General features: G+C 37.9%; 1 protein-coding gene across 7 annotated transcripts in view; it reads left to right on the plus strand.

The window, feature by feature from the left end:
- The window catches only part of LOC109449935 (TLE family member 4, transcriptional corepressor), a 143,828-nt gene that overhangs the window by 50,462 nt on the left and 73,877 nt on the right, over window positions 1-19,489 (plus strand). The gene's annotated exons all lie outside the window — the stretch shown is intronic.

Raw genomic sequence — 19,489 nt, forward strand, 5'->3', positions numbered from 1 at the left:
ACCAATTCAAGGTGACATGCTCCTGAAAACTCCTATGGAGACAGGATAGTTTTCATAATTTCTTTCATTTGCAATCAGCGTCTGTTGCTAACCTGTGCCAGAAAAAAGATACAGATTGCCCTGATATTAAAATGACCTGATTGCTTTTATCTTTCCTCCAATACAGAGTATCTTACTGTCATTTTTTAATAAAATAAAATGTGCATTTTCACATCTCCCTGCTACTCTTCCTACTCTGTGATGAGTGATTCTATGGGCTAGTGTCCATTTTTAGTGGAAATAGCAGATGAACTATACTTTTTCAAAAAACCAGTGGCCCAGTTAGAAAATCCCTGCTGGTGATAGTAGCATTAATGTTGCTTAGAAACCCTGCTGGAATTCATGGGTTTGGACAGTCATTCCAACACCACATGTAGTTTTCTTCTCCCAGATTAAGGTAACAAGTAATAAAACAAGGTGCTAAAAACTTACAAATAAAAGCAAGGAGTCTTAGCTGAAAAGAGCACAATCTTCACATCTCTGTATAGCTGGTACAAGCAGTTAGGTTATTGTAATGAAGACACTACAACTGTTCTTGCTTCTTTCTGTCCCCTCCCAAATACTTTCTTTTGTGTATAGATTATACACACAAGTCTTTTCTCTTTTTTCCCCTTAGTGTATCAAACACACTTTGAAATGCTAATTATTCCATTTACTTTCATTAAAATTCAAATTGCTGAGTGAAGATGCATATAAGGGTCGCCTGATAATCAATCTGAAGTGAAGATATTGCTTCAATTATGCCTCTGTCTTTTAACAAGGAAATCAGAACTCGGGGATGACTGCCTAGGGTGGTGGTGCAGCAATAGCCTGATTGTAGCTTGTTTCTTAATGGGTTATTTTGAGCTCTATTTTGTGTCCGCCTGACCACAAGAAAATACTGGTAGTAAATTAGAAGACATGACAAATGGGAAAGAGTAACCTTTATTTCTTCAGAAGTGCCCCTTGGAAAGAAGAGACTGAATCAGAACAAGCCATGTAGACTCGTTTGTCATACATTTTCTCTACTCGGAGGGTGGGGGAAAGATGAGAGATGAATACGTTTCACAATTAGTCTTTATGTTCTAAAATTCCAGAAAATAGAAGTATATTGAAATTTTAAAAATGTTGAGAAAGCTATAATTCTAAAGTTAGTGAATATGTATAATACCAGCTGCATTTGCTTGAAACTTTTTTTATTCACCTTGGCATGTATTTTGGTCACCGCACCTCCCAAGGTCATTGGGGATACAACCTACATTTGTCAGGCACTACACTGTCTGCTGTTGGAGAGAAAGTAGATGCAGTGCGGTCTCATAAGAGCTTGCAGGGTCGTTTCTGGCTTAGTGTTTATTGTTTGTACGAAGTGCTAAAGTACAGGTAGCCATCCTACCTAATTTCTGTTTGGAAGTCTTTTTCTAGGAAAACAATGCTCTTTTGTTTATTTTTTGAGTCTTATTAGTTACTGTCTGTACAGTGGAGTGATTAATCTACATCAAAAAACATTGTTTTGTGTTGGATGTTGCTTAAAAATATGTGGGAAGATATAAAAATCAGAACAAATTCCCTTCCTTCATCACATCAAGTACATTTTATTACTGTTTTATATCTATTTCATTTTATATACTTTGTTTTGAATGGGATGGTGGATTGCCTTTTCTCAGGGAAAGGATGATTTATTAGACTGTAGCCAAGTAACTGACATATTGCATATATATGGATTTAATTATTAAAATAAAGCTAATTTAATTTTTTGACTTCAAAACTTATTTGAAGAACTGACTCAGTAGAGCTGCATGCTATCAAAGCCGCATGTGTCAGAGTTTGGTGGGAATTCCAAATTATTTGTATCTGAGCAGAAAATGGAGTCAACATCACGTAATCTGACTATTCTGAAAACCTAGATTTCAGAAGTACCAAACAAACTCAACAGTTTTAGGGAACCACAAACCAAGTCAGAAGGAAAGAGCTTGATTGTAAACTCCATGCATTTCTGCTGATGCTGTTTTATGTCTGTTTGGTCTTTGTCTCAACCTTGGTAGTGCCTTGTGTCCAGTAGTTTGCAGAGTTGTAACATTATGGAATTTTCAACACACCTGCTGTTTTGTGTGCCTTTGGGCATGGCTGTGTTGTGAGGTGAGAGTAGTTTGACCTGCTTCCAGAACTGATGAAGGGTCAATTTTCGATTTTTGTTACTTCAGTCTTAAAATGTAGTTGGCAATGATTTTCTGCGCCAAGGGAATGAAAATTTTCCTTGGGAGAAGCAAGGACCCGTCTAAGCCCCTGCCGACCTTCATTTATTTATCGCTCCATATGTATCTTTTTTATATGTATGCACACCATCCAGACAAGTGCAAATGTTCCCAGATTTAATGAAATCTGATGAAGCACCTTTTTAAGTCTGCAATATTATTCTACCTTCATTGGTAAATGAGCCAAACCAGTGATCCATGCCGTTTAAATGCAAAATGCTGAAGTGAGCCTGAAACCTGGAGAGTCGGCTTGTTCTCCTGACAATAAGCTAGTTGTGCTTAATGGAATGAAACACAGTTATAATGATTTCTTTCACAGGTCATGTTCAGTTTAAAACTGTTGATAGATTGAAATAAGTTAAATATCATTTATCTTTTATTTATAAGGAAAAAACAGGAAAACTCCTGTGATGTTTTTCATAGTTAGTATTTTGTGTTTTGTTTTGAATTGGTTGTAGTTCACGTTTCCTTGCAGCTTTCCTGGAGTTCCCCCAAATGAGCTAAGGGAATGTTGTGTATCTCGTTTGATCTTGTCATGTGTCCTACTAGCCACTGCGTTTTTAAATTAGAATCTCTGCGAGATCACACTGTTGGAACAACACACAAATTGTAGTTTTAAATCAGTAATATGATCTAATTAGAAATGATGTTTTCATTTCCTGTATTATTAAATTGAGTCATCTGACTATCTTAAAATGCTTTTTAAATCCATTACACTATATAATCAGCACATGCTGTGTGAATGTGGTTATGCTTAATAAAGGAGGCTGACTTGGAATCTCATAAAATTTCACCAAAGAAGCTACCAAGAGGAGCGAAAGTTTTGTTAGTATGAACATTGGAAAGGAAAATGTTTGGCTTGTAAAAATAGAAAATGGGTTGCTTTGGACAGGCCCCCCCCCTCCCCCCGCCCTTTAAACTAACTCTTTGAAGAAAAAAAAAATAGAAATAATGCATTTTCAAAAAATCCTTAAGAACAGGTATGCTATGGTGTTGTAGGAAAATGCAGTTTAGCACAAGAAATGCTGAACCTCAATTTTTAACAGTGACATTTTAATGATAGGAAGTCTGCAAAATTATTTGCCATCAATTGTGAAGGCAATAACAAGCCTTGGTGGTTTTTCACACTCTCTGTGTTAAGTGCTTTCAGAATGACAGCGTAAACTGTGTTAGAGAACTCCAAGGAAGTAAAACTGATTAAAATGTTCATGCTTGAATGGTGCTGATGGAATAGTTCATTTGGACTTTCTCTACCTCCTGCAGCTCACGCTGAAATATTAAAATTCAGTGGATTTAAATCTCTCTCCTCTCAGCTCAGGAAAAAAACATTACATTTTAATAGGTTTTAAACCCATAATTCATTGGTTTGGAGCAGCACTATTAAATCTATTTAAATATTACTTGTATTACTAAGGAAATGATTTAAATGACTTTGCCGTTACTATCCTATGTGTTTGAGTTACTTTAAAAAAAAGAAAGACAATACCTTTGGGGTTTTCTTCTTCCTCTTAGCATTTTGTTTTATTGTCCTTGTCATAAGATTGGCCCTGAAATTTACACACACACACACACACACACACACACACACACTTATACACACACATTCCAGATTGGCACTTTGGCAGAGGATTTTGCAGTGTGACAGTTTTCAAATATATGTTCCTCTTTTTCCATTATAGATTTCAAAACTGCCATTTTAAGTTTCAGAGGCATTTAGATGGACCATTGTGGTAATTTCCCTTAGACTTTTAAAAATAATTAGCATTAGGCAAAAAACTGAAAGATATAAATATGTGGGCATATGTAAAACCATGTGTATGTTGTGTTTCCCCTTCTTATAACACAGCCTCCAACAACACAAAACTGAAATAAATTAAAAATATAACCTTGCTTTTTTAATAAAACCAAAATGCGTTAAGTATCCAAGAGCCTTATTTTTCATCTCTTCTGTGTTTGCTAATAAAGGACTTTCCAGAGATATTGTTAATTGTGCAGTAGTTGTGCTGTTATCCTGTTTTGGACACTGCTGCTGAACCAGTGTCGTCCTTCTGGCCCCACCTCATACCCCTTTCACTCTAGCCACTGCCATAGCAACATGTGGCCCATGGCTTGACAGCTCTGCCCAGCCACACTGTGAAATACTTGCATTCCCTAGTGCTTTTTGTGGGGCTTTGGTGGGACCCCACCCTTCACTTATGAATATGCAGCTCTGAAAGGTGAGGGAGTTACCACCTAGTGGGGTAATTCTGGACCTGCTGGCAATTAATTGTCAGTGGAATGCTCCCCTGCTGTCCCTTGGGTGGAAAATTTTGAGGTGCTTTCTACATTCCTTCACCAAGGGTCCCAGCGCAGTGGAGCTTCAGTGCCCAAGGTAATGATGAACTCGTGGGGTAGTGATCAAGAATCCGTCCTTGTTTTGAGTTTCCCTTCTTCCCTGATTCGCTATCCCTGGGCCCCAATTCCTGTGTGGGGTTCATTTCTCAAAATTACCTGCAGCCAAGCCCTGTCCCTGTGCTTTTGTGGCGGAATTAAAAGACACTTGGAATTGGACTTCATAGAACTCAAGCTCTGTAAGGGGGGCGTTTCTGGTGTTGTTAGGCGTTTGTACTCATCTCGTGCTAGAATCATGATTTGTTTTCTGATGTGAGTTCTGTGCATGAAACATTTTCTGTAACAGCTAACGTTTATATTTTTAAAATAAATCTTAATAAACTTATAGGTGATCTTCCCTTTCTTGTTCTTCTCCCAACTGGTTGCTATTGCTGTTTCCTAAATGTATATTATATGGAATAAACTTAAAAGTGAGCTGTAAAATAGATTTGTGTTTTATCAGAGATTGTTTTTCCAGCTATACTTGTTATTGTTTTTACTGAACAGTGCCTTGAGCGTAAAGGCCTTAGAAAACATGCTAGCCACTGGTTTCAGGCTGTACACAGCTTGCTGGGATGGGGTTTGGGGGCAAAAGGCAGGTTTTCTCCAATTGTAGGGCTTTGCTTACCTGCTCTCACAAAGTATGATAAAGCTATGATTACATAAGACAGAGCAGTTGTACATTGTAAGTCTGCACCTTCTTCTGTATCTTACGTTGGCATGCCTGCACCTCACCTCTTTTGTTTTTTGAAAACTGGTTCATTTACTGTGGATCAGGAGACAATGTTATTGAGTGATGTAGTCATAATGTAATCTTTGTGCTACAATTCGATGAGGCTCTAAGAGGCAGTAATTTCCCTTCTCTCATAACAAAGACTCATATATTTAAGTCATTTTTTAGCTCTGGCTCCACTTCAGAACTCCCTAAAAAACCCAGGTAAAGAACAGAATTTCTAATTTGTCCTTATGTTCCGCACTCCGTTAATTTCTATGACAAAGTTTCTCTAGAAGAAATTTCTAGAAGCTAGTGGCTTTGTGTGTGTGTGTGTGTGTGTGTGTGTGTGTGTGTGTGTTTAATTGTGCCAACATGGAGTGCTACAATTTTGCTTTCTGTTGAGGGAAGGAACCCTTCTCTCCCTCCTTCTCCCTAATAAATGCATTTCTGTAGCTCAGGAGAGAGTTAAGCACATAGTGGAGTGTTACAAGAGTTGCAGAATGTGTCTGGGTGGGTACACCTGACATAATTTAAGGCATGTGGGCGTTGGGTTTCTACTAAGAAGAAAGCAGTTTCCCAGATCTGTGAGTCTGCATTTTGTTCACACCAGGCCTGTGTAGGGGACCAGGGGTCCCATGGAAATATCACACGGAAAAGCAGGCTATATTCAAGGCAGCTGGCAAGCTTGTACCTTGTTATCCCTTTTTATTGGTTAGTGGGTTTTTTGTTTGTTTTTTCCATTTTGCTTATTGTTTTCCATTCTACTTCCCCTTTTCTAATTTTCTTACTGACTTCTTCCCAGTTGTGTAAGAGGCATCACTAACTACTACTTAGTCAGACCTTTTCCCTTGCAGACTCAGCTTGCCTCCTACCCCTCAAAGTTGCAAGCGAGGGAGGAGACAGGCTCGTCCCAAACAGGCAGCTAGAAGACTAATGACTTAAGATAAGTTTTAAGGGCTATTGGTGTGTGTCCTCATAAGAAACCAGTTTGGGCATATTTTTACCTAAAAATGCATTTGTAATCTTACAGGTTTTAAGGACCTTTGCAAAAAAGGTTAAAACCTTTTAGGAACAGTAAGGATGATTTAATGATTATATGTAGTCATTCATTCAGCAAATATTTGAGTACCTTCACAAATCCTGTTAAAGGGGTGCATTTTATTTTTATTTTAAATGATATTTCTAAATGTTTTCTGAAATATTCTGAAATGATCTTCAAATTACATTGTCTTATTAAGGTTTTGATAGCTATAAACTTTCTGCTTTTACATTTTACTACACCTAATCAACTTTTAATTACCGCATTTTAATTTCAATGTAACTTTAGTTTCCAAGGATAACAGAGTAAAGAAAAACAGATAATAGAAAACATAATAAAAATGAGGCTGCATACATTTACAAATTTGCACGTTTTTATACTTGTAGATATTTGGAATTAGGAATCTAGCAGTACACATTCATTATTGGTATATTCTATATCCTTTTTTAAAGTCAGATTTATCAAGGTATAATTTATATTATATATATATAAAGTAAAATTTACCCATTCTAGCATATAGTTCTATGAGTCTTGACAACTGAATCCAGTCATGTAGTTACCACCACCGTCAAGCTCTAGAATATCTCTCTTCCACCTTAGCCTACCACTTCCAATTCCTTTGTTCTTTGTACTCAGTTCTTTTCCCTACCCTAGTCCTTGGGCCAACCGCCCGTGATGTTTTTTGTCCCAAAGTTTGCCTTTTTGAAAATGCCATATAAATGGAATATACACTACGTAGCCATTTGAGTTTTCCCATTTCATTTAGCACAGTGCATGGTTTGGTTGCCTGTATCAGTTGTATAGCTGAGTAATATATTCCATTGTATGGCTGTAACTGTTTAGCCATTCATCCCCTGAAGGATAGTTGGATTACTTTGCACTTTTTGGGGAATTTGAATAAAGCTTCATTAGCTGTTCACATACAGTTTTTTGTCAGTGAATGTAAGTTTTCATTTCTTTGGGGTCATTACCTAGAAGTGGGGTTGCTGAGTTTCTATATTACGGTAAGTCTGTGTGTAGCTTTCTAAGGAACTGACATATCCGTTTTCCAAAGTGACTTTAGTATTTTTTATTGTCACTAATATATGGGAGAAAAACTGTCCTCACATCCTCACCAGCATTTGGAATTATAAGTTTTTAGCTATTTCTGATAGATGGAAGGTGGTATTCGTGTTTTTATGCATTTCCATAATAGCCAGTGACGTTGAGTGTCTTTTTTAATACTTATTTGCCATTCCTATATCTTCTTTGGCAAGTATCTTTACCTCATTTTTTCTGTTATTTTTGTTTTGATAGCTTTTTTAATATTCTGGATATAATTAATTTATGTATTTTGCAAATATTTTCCAATCTGTAGTTGTCTTATTTTTTTAATGGTAATTTTTGAAGAGCAGTTATGGATGAAGTCTATGATTTTTTTTTTTTTTCCTTTATGAGTCTTACTTTTGGTTTTGTCTTTCAGTAATCTTTGCCTCACCCAGGACCACAAAGATTTTCTCCTAGGTTTTGTTCTGGAAGTTTTATGTTTAGGCCCATGATCCAGTTTGCGTGAATTTTTGTTCATGGTGTGAGAGGTGGCTGAGTTCCTTCTGTCCGTCTGTCCAGCCGGCCGTCGTCCTTCCTTCTTCCAGATGGACATCCGATTCAGTTGTTTAGCATCATTTGTTGAACACAGTGTCTTTTCTCCATTGAATTGCCTTTGTACCACTGTTGAAAAACTATTGACTATATGTGTGGGTCCATTCCTGGATTCTATTCTGTTCCATCAAACTGATGTCTATTCTTTTGTCAGTGACACACTGTCTTTATTTCTGTGACTATTATTATTGATAATTTTCCATTTCATTTCGTGCTTATTCTTTACTGTTCTTGCCCTCTTTCCAGAACTCCGTAGAACTCAGGTCCTTACTGTTGGTATTCTACAGTCTGACTGATAGATGAAGGGAAAGAATACAAGTTAAAATAGAGAAACTTTCTCTTATGTCAAAAATGGTGTCTATTCTGACCCCAAACTGTTCTCTCAAGGGTGAGTGTACCTTCCATCACCCCCTGGTCCCAGGTACTCCCTCCTCTGTCTCTAGCAGCCTCCTCCTTATAAAACTTCTTGTTTGTGCACTTTTCTTTGTACACTTCATTCCGCACACAGCAGCCAGAGAGATCTTTTTCTAAAATATAAATTGGATCCTGTTGCTCCCCTGCTTAAAACCTTTCTCTCATAGCTACCCATTTTACTTAGAATGAAGTCTAAATATCTTACCATGGCCTACTAGACTGTGTGAGCTGACCCTCTGCCCACCTCTCCGACTTGACATACCACTCTTTCTCTTAATTTGACTGTCCTTCAACCACACTGGCATTTTTGTTCTGTCCCTGGATCACCCCAGGCATCTTGACTGAGGGTTTGTGCATCAGCTATTCCACCTCGAGAACACTCATCCTCCCTGTGTTGACATGCTCTTGCTCGTGTGCTCTTTATAGTCCCAGCTCATATGTCCTCTCCTGAGAAAGGACTTCCCTGGCTGGCGCATTTAGTAGCTCCTTCACCCAAGTCATTTTCTGTCCCATTAGCCTGTTTTATTTTCCTCAGAGCATTTACCACTTATTTATGTGTGTGTCACTTTGCCTTCACTAGCAGGTGAGGTCTTGTTCACTTTTATAGCCATGGTGCCTAGAACAGCATGCAGTTCATCATTTTCAATAAATATTTGTACAATAAGTACTCAGTAACTATTTGTTTAATAAACATGCAATACTTTGTTTATAATATTTAATAAAGATATGTTCAATAAATATGTGTTAAATGAACAAATACTCTATTTTGAGCTTTTTTCGCATTTGGATTTTTCCCAGCACAATTTTTGAGCCAAGATTGAGAGGAAGCACAGACTGGTAGAAAATACACAATCCTGGGTGTCACTTATATTACGATCTTAGGAATTTCATTTAAAAGTTTTCTCACTGGTAGAGTACAGGGATGGAGCTGAAATGCTATCTAGTTTTCTAACATTGGTTTTGTAAATATATTTGTTTTGATGACTACACCGTTTTTTGTTTGTTTGTTTTTTAACTTAGTAACCTTTGTGTCAGTTATTTCTTTAGATTTTTCGTATCCCCAGGCTACATTCTTTTCCCCAAACAGGTAACTAAAAATAGCAAATGTTTATTGAGTACATGCCATGTGTCAAGTACTGTGCTAAGAATTTTTGCATGCATTATTTTGTTTAATCTTCACCTCAACCCCATGTGGATGGTGGTAGGATTATTTTCCCAACTTTACAAATAATGAAACCAACTCTCTGAAGGGGTAAGTAGTTTTCTGAAGGCCACACAGAGAAAGTGGCAGAACTGGGATCTAAATTTAGACCAACTTCAGAGCTCACACATTTAACCATTCTGTTATACTTGCCCCTTATTTGTCCCCTCAACTCCATGTTCGTCTTTCTTTATCCCTGTCCACTAATATGATGGAGTGTTGAGTGTCCAGAGCTCACCAGGGAATTGGAAATTGGGTACGCCTGATGCACATACTAATTAATTGGTTAGCATAAATTATCTGAGTTATATTAGTTCCATACATTGCTTGGATACTCTTAACTCATGTCATACTATGCTGCTTCCTGTGTGTAACTTACTCTTGTGTGTAAAAATCAAAAGTTGTCAGAAACACCAAGGCAAATGTTTTAAACCTACATCCGTGGATCTTCTCAGATTTCATGCTTGGGTATTAGGCTGTCCATCAGCTTCCAGAAATGTTTGCAAAATTAAGTTTATGGCAGGGGGAGGGGTCAGGTAGGGTTATGTACATTTCCTGGAGAAGAAATTTTGGTCATAGAGTCACACAGGATCCCATGACACAAAAATATATTTGAGCCTGTCTGTGCCTTACAAGATAGAACTATGCAAGATCCAGATACGAAATAACAAAATATTTGGTGGAACACAAGTAGACCAAAAGCTGTCTGTAACATTATAAGGAGACATTGTCGGACAATTGTTCAGAAACCTGGAAATTAGCGGTTTACTAAATTTGTTTCTAAATATTGCCTAGGAGATGGGGATGTTTCTTGAACTATTGATGGGTTAAAAACAAAAAACAAAACCAAATACCAAAGCTACATTTTGTTCATATCACCATAGGTATGGAAAATAAGTTAGCCACATTAAACTTTCCAGCTTTAACAATTAATGGTAATGGCTGCTTGGGATATGCTTATATTAAGAATTAACTGGAGCCAAGCAGCTCATTACAGTCATATCAAAAGAAAATACAGACAAGTAAAATTTCCTTCAGAATACTTGTTCTTTTGTTGGTTTCCTGTTCATACAAGCATCCTTTAAAGTTCTGGGACACAACGATGACTAAGAACTGGTCCCTGCCTCTGCGGTGCTCATGGTTTCAGGGAAGGGGTAGATCCATAGATGTGGAAATCATGTTTATATAAAGTTATGAACCAAGTACAAGGGCAAATGGGATAGCTATTACCCTTGAAGGCAAAAGGGAGGGTAAGCTAATTGAAGGCAGCAGTGGGTGAGGAAGGGGAAGGACTGGTAGAGGATGACAATAAAAGTCCTGACCAGATGCCAGTCAAGGGACATAAATAAGTTAGAACCATAGGCATTGCCAATATATTCCAGGGAGTCCTGTTTTTGAAATTATTTCATTGCCTTTTCCTCTGCTTCCATTTCTCCATCTTTTGAATAACAACTTCATGGGATATAGTAATATTGCAAACTTAAATAGTGATTTGACCTAATAAGCAAGAGTTGGAGCTTCCTCCCCCACTCCCAAAAAAGACTTTTAAGTAAAACTAAAAATGGCACATTTTTGAGCCCTTTCTAGGGTAGCTCTACAGCTGGTCTGCCCTTTCTGATGCTCGTACATTTTCCCCCTTGATAGATTCATGAAAAAGTGGAGTTTATCTTGGCTCAGGTTGTTTTCTGTGACCAACAGGGGCACAATCACTGGTCCCAAAGCAAAGTGGCAGTCACATTGTATTTTTATTTTATTCCCCCAGAGTGTTTCTGGATTGACCCAAAACAATTTGCAGAGAGAGCTCTTCACAAAGTAATATCTGGGAGAAGAAACTGTTGAGGGGAGGAAAACGGTTTAAGCTGCAGTCTACTTGGATTGAAAGCTCAGAGGTTGCTTTTGGGTTTCCTTCCGCTTATAGCCCCAGAATGGTTTCTGAGCAAAGATAAGTGTCAAGGCAGGCTTGGGGGGGGGGGGGGGGCATGTCATCTTGCTGGCAGAGCCGACCTCCTTCTTACAGAGGCTGAAACATTCCAGGTGCTCTTTCCAGCCTTCCTCACAGCTGAGCTGTGGGCATGTGACCCTGTCTAGGAGAGTGAGATGAAATGAGATACCTTCTCTCCTTAACAGAAAGACACATAAAGAGAATTACCCACTTTTCTGCATTTGAACGTGGTTGTGTGAGGATATGAGTTAATGCTTGGAGCCATGGCAGCCATCCTGTGATGAGAGAAATGGGGTACAAGAGAGGCCATGAGAATCAGAGAGATGTTAGCCCAGAGCCTTGGTACTGCCAAGTTGTCCAACCACTTATATATGAATTGACCCCTATTATTTAGGCCACTTTTATTTGGGCATTCTGTAACCTGCAAAGGAATGGTAGAGAGAGAGGAGAGAGAGACACACACAAAGGAAAAAAATCAAAATTGGAAACAACCTAAACTTTAACCGAATGATTGAGGACCACTTAGGTGAACTCTCATACAGTCTATATCTGTACAATGGCATAAACTGTGCAGGCATTATGAATGGTGTAGTCAAAACATTACTTTAGGGATATGGGAAAGTGTTCTTTGATACACACTAAATAGGAAAAGAAGAAACATTTTAAACTACAAGATAGCATGATGTCATTTTGTTTAAAAATGCTTATATATGCATTGAAAAAATACTGGACAGACTTGGCTATTAGTTTTCTTTGGCTGGTAGAATTATGTATGACTTAATTTCTTTCCATTCTGTTTGTCTTCATTTAACATACAACTTTACTAGTCTAAAGTTAAACCCATGAACTTAAAACCTGCTCTATAGAAAGTATTAATTTAAAATATTATGAAACAAAATTGTATTTATAGACCCATTCCTCCTCACTTCTGCCCCATCTGAGTAAATGGTACAGCCATCTACCCAATCCACCCTCAGCTTTACGAGGTAACCTGAATTCCTCCAGTTAGTCTCACCCCCTTCTTTGTCTATAACCGTGTCTTTTCAGTGCTGGTTCAAATTATCTTAACTCCTTCAACTCTTTGCAACTTGTAGTGCTACAACCCTAATCTCAAGTCATCATTATTTTTTAGTTTAAACTCATTTTATCTGTCCACTCTCACACCCAGTCTCCACATAGCAAGCTGACGATTAAAAATTTTTTAATTATATAATACACTAGCTCAAAGACTTATTACTCTTTATGTAGGCCAATGAAATAGAATAAAGTACTCAAATATATCCGCTCAGTATGTCAGAGGGGCAAGCATATCAGTTGGGGAATAGATGGACACTAGTGAATATTACCAGGGGGATAGTTGGTTATTTTTGAGGAAAAAGTGAAATTAGATCTGCCTGTCTCATCATGTATAGAAGTCAATCTGAAAAGCATAAAAAGACAGATCTTATAAAATTTTTTATCCTGAGGTAGAAAGGGATTTGTTTAATGGGTCACAGAAAGCTCAAACAAACCATAATAAAAATGATTGATAATATCGCTCAGTTAAAATTAAGAACATCTGTTCATCAAAAGCTGTCTTAAAGAAAATGAAAAGGAAGCCAGAAACAGAGAAGATATTTATAGCACATATAGCCAACAAATAATTATGCTCCAGCTTATTAACAGTTAAGAACAAATTAAAAGTCCGCCTTAAAAAACAAAACAAAACCAAAAACACTGGCCACATCCTAAAGGTCTTAGTATTCTTCAATGAAATTCTAAAACCGTGACCTGATTCCCATAATATTTACAGTCTATCACATTTTTCCCTTGCTCACTGAGTTCCTACCAGACTTCGTTTTTCTTCTTTGGTCACTGTAGGGCCTTTTCTGTTCTGGGCCTTTGCAACTGCTTTTCTCTCATCTCTGAGTCTCTTTTCCCAGCTCTCTGTGTGGTACTCTGATTCTTCGGGTTTCAGTTCAAAGCTCACTTCCCAGAGTGGCTATCTCCATTGATTCTTATGATGAGTGCTTACCTTTAATGGCAAGATGTCCCTAGTTAAGAAAGGTCCTGATGGGGCAGCCAGTATACACCATGGGACTAGATGGTGGGGGCTTGTGCTCCATTCTTGATGCGGATACAGTCTCCCACTGCCCTTATCTTGGTCCTCACACAGGCTGCTGTTGGCCTATAAAACTGTGCATCCAATTCCAATGTGGGGTTTTCCCGCCACACAACCATGCAATTCTCTGATACTAGCTGGGTATTGTATAGTTCAGCTGAATTCTGACACTGTCTACCTGGAGATAGCATCAGATCACATAGGTTAAGGGCTCAGCGCTCAAAGACTGTGCCCCCCACCCCCACTTCATACACCAGTTGCAAGTCCAGGTTGTCGTCTGTGCTTCTAACACCCCTCCTTGGGTTTGATTAATTTGCTAGAGCCGCTCACAGAACTCAGAGGAACATTTTACTTACTAGATTGCCTGTTTATTATAAAAGGAACAGGCAGTTGGAAGAGATGGGAGAGGGCAAGGTATGGGGAAAGGGCTCGCTACCCCCCCCCCCCCCCCCCCGTTGTGCCACTCTCCCTAAATTTCCAAGTGTTTACAAACCTGGACGCTTTCTAAACCCTGTCCTTTTGGATTTTTGCGAAGCTTTATTAGATAGGCATGCTTGATTCAATCATTGGCCATTGATGATTGGACTCAAACTTTTGTTTTATTTACATGTGCATTTTATGCAAATACACACGTGCATGCACACACATGGGCAACACATGAGTTGTAGTGAAAATGTTGGAAAGCAATTCATCTTGATGTCGTCTGAGGTGCATTCTGCTTCTAAAGTTCTAACGTCAATTGCAGAATTACTGAAGAGCCTAAAGTAGATAGGCTTTTTAAATGCAGCTTTATTTTTTTAAGTACTCTGAAGTAACTAAAGAAAGTCTTTCTAAGCATGATCCCTTAGCGTGGTGACTTTAATGAGTAAGATACAAAATAGAAGCATTGGTTTCAGTAGGATAATGTGTTCAAATCTCTGAAAAAAATTATTTAAAGTGTTTAAACAAGCCTCCAGGAAATTGTGTTTTTATTAATTTACTTGTTTAGAAAGCCTTTCCTAGTAAACTTTGGACCAATTCAGAAAAAATTCTAATAGGCTCTCTGATGGGAAAGTTAATATAACAAATCAAATTTTTTGTATTTCTCCCTTCTCCCTTCTTTTCTTGCTGTTACTACTTCATAAGTAAAACTGCAAGTTAAGGAAATGGACTCCTTAGCACAGGACTCATGGGATTTGCTCTCTTGGCTTGTCACCCGTCTTCCCCTTGTCACCAGTCCCGGGACCTTGAGGACTACAGAGACCTGTGGTTTTACTGCGAGACACATCCTTGCACTGATCACCTTTCTGGGAAGCTCTCAAGGCAGGTCTTTCCCCTGTAGTAAATCTGTTTTAAGGCACCAGGAATGAGTTACAGATAAGTTTAGTTTGAAAAATTCCTTCCTTTGTTGTCTTGTTTCTTGTCTCTTTCTACATATTCACTTTTAGCTTTTGGTAGATACTTGTTAAGAACTCCCAGTTTTTCTTGGCTAGAAGGGCACGTCTTATTTTCCCCAAGCCCACAAGTACAGGAAAGTGGAAAGAAGAATAAAACACTGGACTCATCACTTAGACTCACCAGTTAATATTCTGTCACTTTTGCTTGATATCTGTATATGTGTACATGCACGCGGACATACATACATTTCTTAGTGGTGACCTTCTTGAAAGTAAGGGGCAGTCATGATGACACTTCACTCCTTGATTCATCAGCATGCATCGTCTATGGACAAGGGTGTTTTCCTGTATAAGCATCATACAGTGAACACATCCATACATCCAATGTAGAGTTCATATTCACATTTCTCCAAGTGCCCACAAAATGTCCTCAGTGGCCTTTTTGTCTTCATAGAACTTTCTCCCCAATCTAGGACTCACATTCAAAAATGCTTTTGTTTTTCTGTCTCTTTAGTCTATAATGTAAAACAGTCTCCAAACCGTTTTACTTTGTGACTTTGGCATTTTGAAAATTCCAGGCCAGTCTTGTGGAATGTCCCACAATCTGGATTTTTCTGATTGTTTTCTTATGTAGATTCAGGTTAAGTATTTTTAGTGAAAATACTACCTACGTGGTGTTGTGTATTTCCAGTTGTATCATATTATTGGCAAAGCTAGGTAATCTGGGGTGTTACACTGTGGATAACCTGTTCCCCCAAAACTTTACCCAGCGGTTTTAGTATCTGTTGATGCTATTAATACTTTAGGAGTACTGAAGTGGTAAATTTTAAAATATTTTTCCTTTTAAATTAACATTATTCAAAAAAAATTAACATTATTCTGTAAAGAAGAGCTTTTTCCGTTTCCCCTCACCCTATGTGTGTGTGACTGAGATATGAAGTTCTGGATACCTTTTTCCAATAATAGCAGCCACCATTTATTGTGCTAACCCAAGCACTGTGCTAAGGGTTTTTTATGTGCACAACCTCCTATAATTCTTCCAACATCCTTGGAGAGGTAGAGTTTATAACTGTTCCCACTTTTTACATGAAGAAATTGACACCTGGAAAAGTTAAGTGATTGACTCTTGCGCACATAGGTGGTAAGGATTCCAGCCAGGTAGCTCTGCAGCTTCACTATGATGCATCTCTGAATGCTGTCCAGGATCTCACTTCTCAGACTCAGCCCAGCCCCCAGACACTGTCCTTACTAAAGGGCATCTTCACAGTCCAGCGACTAGACACCAGCCTGTTCCTGGGCCCTCCCCCTGTGCTTGTTGCTCCATTTCAGAGTCTATTGCCTCCTCTTTCCTGGCTCCTCACAAATCCCGGACCTCTCACACTTCTCTCCTAGTAGGCTATCTCCTGGTTGGATTGGGCACACATGCATGCTCAGTGCACCCAGCTTGGCCAGCTGGTTGGAAGAATGGTTGTGGATTTGGGAGCCATTCTCTAGTTCTTGGCCCCAGAACGCTTCTCAGCTGCACCTGTTTTCTTGGGGTGCCATAGACCCCACTCTTGGAAACTTTTAAAAATGTGTTAACAATCTATTAGTTATTATTATGGTGCTCAAAATGTCTTATGTTTTGTCAGTGAGGACTCCTTCAAATTGGCATATTGTCTTATTTCTCAGTCTCCATTAGTCTACATAGCTTCCTTGCTCACCTTGCACTTTTATTTTTAAAGAAACCAAGATATGACGCTAAGTGTGCTCATTGCTACTGGGTCATGGTTTCTAAATAAGATTTTTTTTTTGGTCTTTTTTTTGAGGATTCTTCTGCTGTTGATAGCTTACCGTGTGTCCCCGAAAATAAGACCGGATCTTATATTAATTTTTGCTCCAAAAGATGCATTAGGTCATATGTTCAAGGGATGTCATCCTGAAAAATCATGCTAGGGCTTATTTTCTGGTTAGGTCTTATTTTTGGGGAAATATGGTACAACTAATGAAGGGTGGTGGAAAGAAAACTTCTGCCCAGTTTTCAGTCGGACAGAGTTGTCCAGAATTGCTAAGGATATGTGTGGATTGCAGCTCTGCCCTTCACCCTGTTCCTGCTTGGTCATTGGCCTGTCAGGCCCTGGTGGTCAAGTAGTTGGGGACATTCTATTAAAAAGAATTCCTCTTTTTGAGGGCAGAAAGACATTTTAAAAGACTTTTCCTGTAAATTTGATTTGCTAGTGGTCCTTTTTCTACCCTCTTACAAACATGAAATTGCAAGGAAATAACTCTTTGTTACAGAAACTCCAGTAAAAAGCTATTAACAGAATTGCGCCTATGTCTACCATCTCATTGCTGTATATTTTCAGAAATCATTACTGGCTGTTTTTCAAAATTAATATACCTTAATAGAGCATTTACTTGCCTAAGTTTAAAGTTCACTCCATTTTAATGTTTATTCTCTTGAGTAGCCCATCAAGAGAACAGAAAAAATGATTTTTATTTAGTATTGTAGTTTGAGATAGGAGAGCTTTTCTTTTCTTTTTTTAATGAAATAAGGCATCCAAAAGTAGTAATGGCCTAGGAACCTGAGTAAGAAGAATTTTTCGAAGATATGCACCTGTAGGTTCTTCTCAGTTATAGTTACATAGAGTGTATTTTATTTTGATTTTTAATTGGTGCTATAATCTGTTCCCTCCTCTTTGATTCTTTGGCTTGATAGTTTCCTTTTTTCTTTTCAAGTCAACATTTTTTACAGCTGCTGGTTTATCATTACCTAGAGTGGTGATTTATCTTAAATTAGTAACAAATCAGTGTTGAAGTATATACTCTTAATATGCATTTCCTTTCCTCTGTCTTTAAAAAGTAAGGTTTTATGTTTCTTAGAGTGACTACAGATTAAAATAGTAAAGCTTTGCAGATTAGGTGCTCTGTAATGAACATAGATGGGGCAAAGATCAGAGGACAGCATTAAAGCTACCAGGAAACAGCAGCAAGCTTTCCCTGTATTGTGGGATAATCCATTAGGTGATGCTACTCTCAGTTCCTTGCATGATATCCAGAGAGACCTGACTCCTTTCGCAGGGAGTCTGCCTGAGTTTTCCTTTGTTGATGAGAAGACTTGATAGAGATTTTTTCTTATATTGAATTCTTGAATATTATTTGAAATTTGGTAAATTAATGCCATTTTTTTAAAACTAGAGGAAAGGGTGAAGTTCATTTGAGCTGTTGGTGACATGTTTTTACTTAAAGATTAGCTCTACTACATTGGTTTTACTGACTAATCAGGAGTCTTTATCAATTCTTTGTCATCTGCCACTCCACTGCTAGGATAGTTTCTAAGCTGTAAACTTACAAAGAAGCTTAAAAATGACCACTAAGTACAAATAGTCTGTTTTATTGGTGTAAACATTTTAAAACCTACTACAGTGTTTCAGTTTTTCTGTCTTACATTTTTATCATACCCTTTCATAACTTTTCTTATTTTATCTTATAACTTTGTTTTAAAAACACTTGATAAAAATTATTTTTTCCTAAAAGATTCACTAATGAATACACTGTTTTTGTTTCATATTTGGTGTGTATATATAATGGATGATTGGTAACATAGGTTAATGGTAGCTGCCTCCTTTTTTTTTGTCACCTAAATTCACGGCATATTCTGTTAAACAATTTGATTGTAATTTGGATGTTGCCATTTATAAAATCTTTGAAAGGGCTTTGTAATTTGGTATAATAACAAGTGAAAAAATAGAACCTCTCTAAATGCAATGTGGCATCCTGGAACAGAAAAGTGACATTGGTAGAAAAACTAGGGAAATCTGAATAAAGTCTGTAGTTTGATTAATAGTAATATACCCATGTTAATTTTTAAATTTTGACAAATTCTATGGTTATATAAGATGTTAACATTTATGGAAACCAGGTAAAGGGCATATAAGGAACTCTCTTCATATTTAGTAGAAACTTAATTCATCAAATGCTTTAAATACGTGGCCATCTGACTAAATAGTGGTGTTCTAGATGCCAAGGGTGCATAGAGGCCAGAGACTGGGCTCTTTGTTCAACAGTCTAACAATCTCATTAGCAAGTCAGGTCTTCTTCTTCACAAAAAGATGAGTAACAGTACCTTTACATGGCAACCTATGCCAGTGAATGACACAGAAGTCCTGTAAGATCGTAGACACGTGGGATGTTTGGAGAAGTCTTGGCAGAATAGGTGAAACATGAGCTGAGCTGGGATGGGTGAATTCTACTTAGATAAGTAATGGAGAGGTAGTTCTAAGAGATGGGGAAGATGACATGACTTTTTTGGGGGCGGGGGGAATTGCCAGAGGTGATGCAGGATAGGTTCATTGGAATGGAAATGAGCTAATGGAGACTTGTGGTAATCAAAGTATGGGGTGATAAGGGTCTATCTAATATGGTGGCAGTAGAAATATAAGGA

This window comes from Rhinolophus sinicus, linkage group LG04, assembly GCF_036562045.2.
Source record: "Rhinolophus sinicus isolate RSC01 linkage group LG04, ASM3656204v1, whole genome shotgun sequence".
NCBI lineage: Eukaryota > Metazoa > Chordata > Mammalia > Chiroptera > Rhinolophidae > Rhinolophus > Rhinolophus sinicus.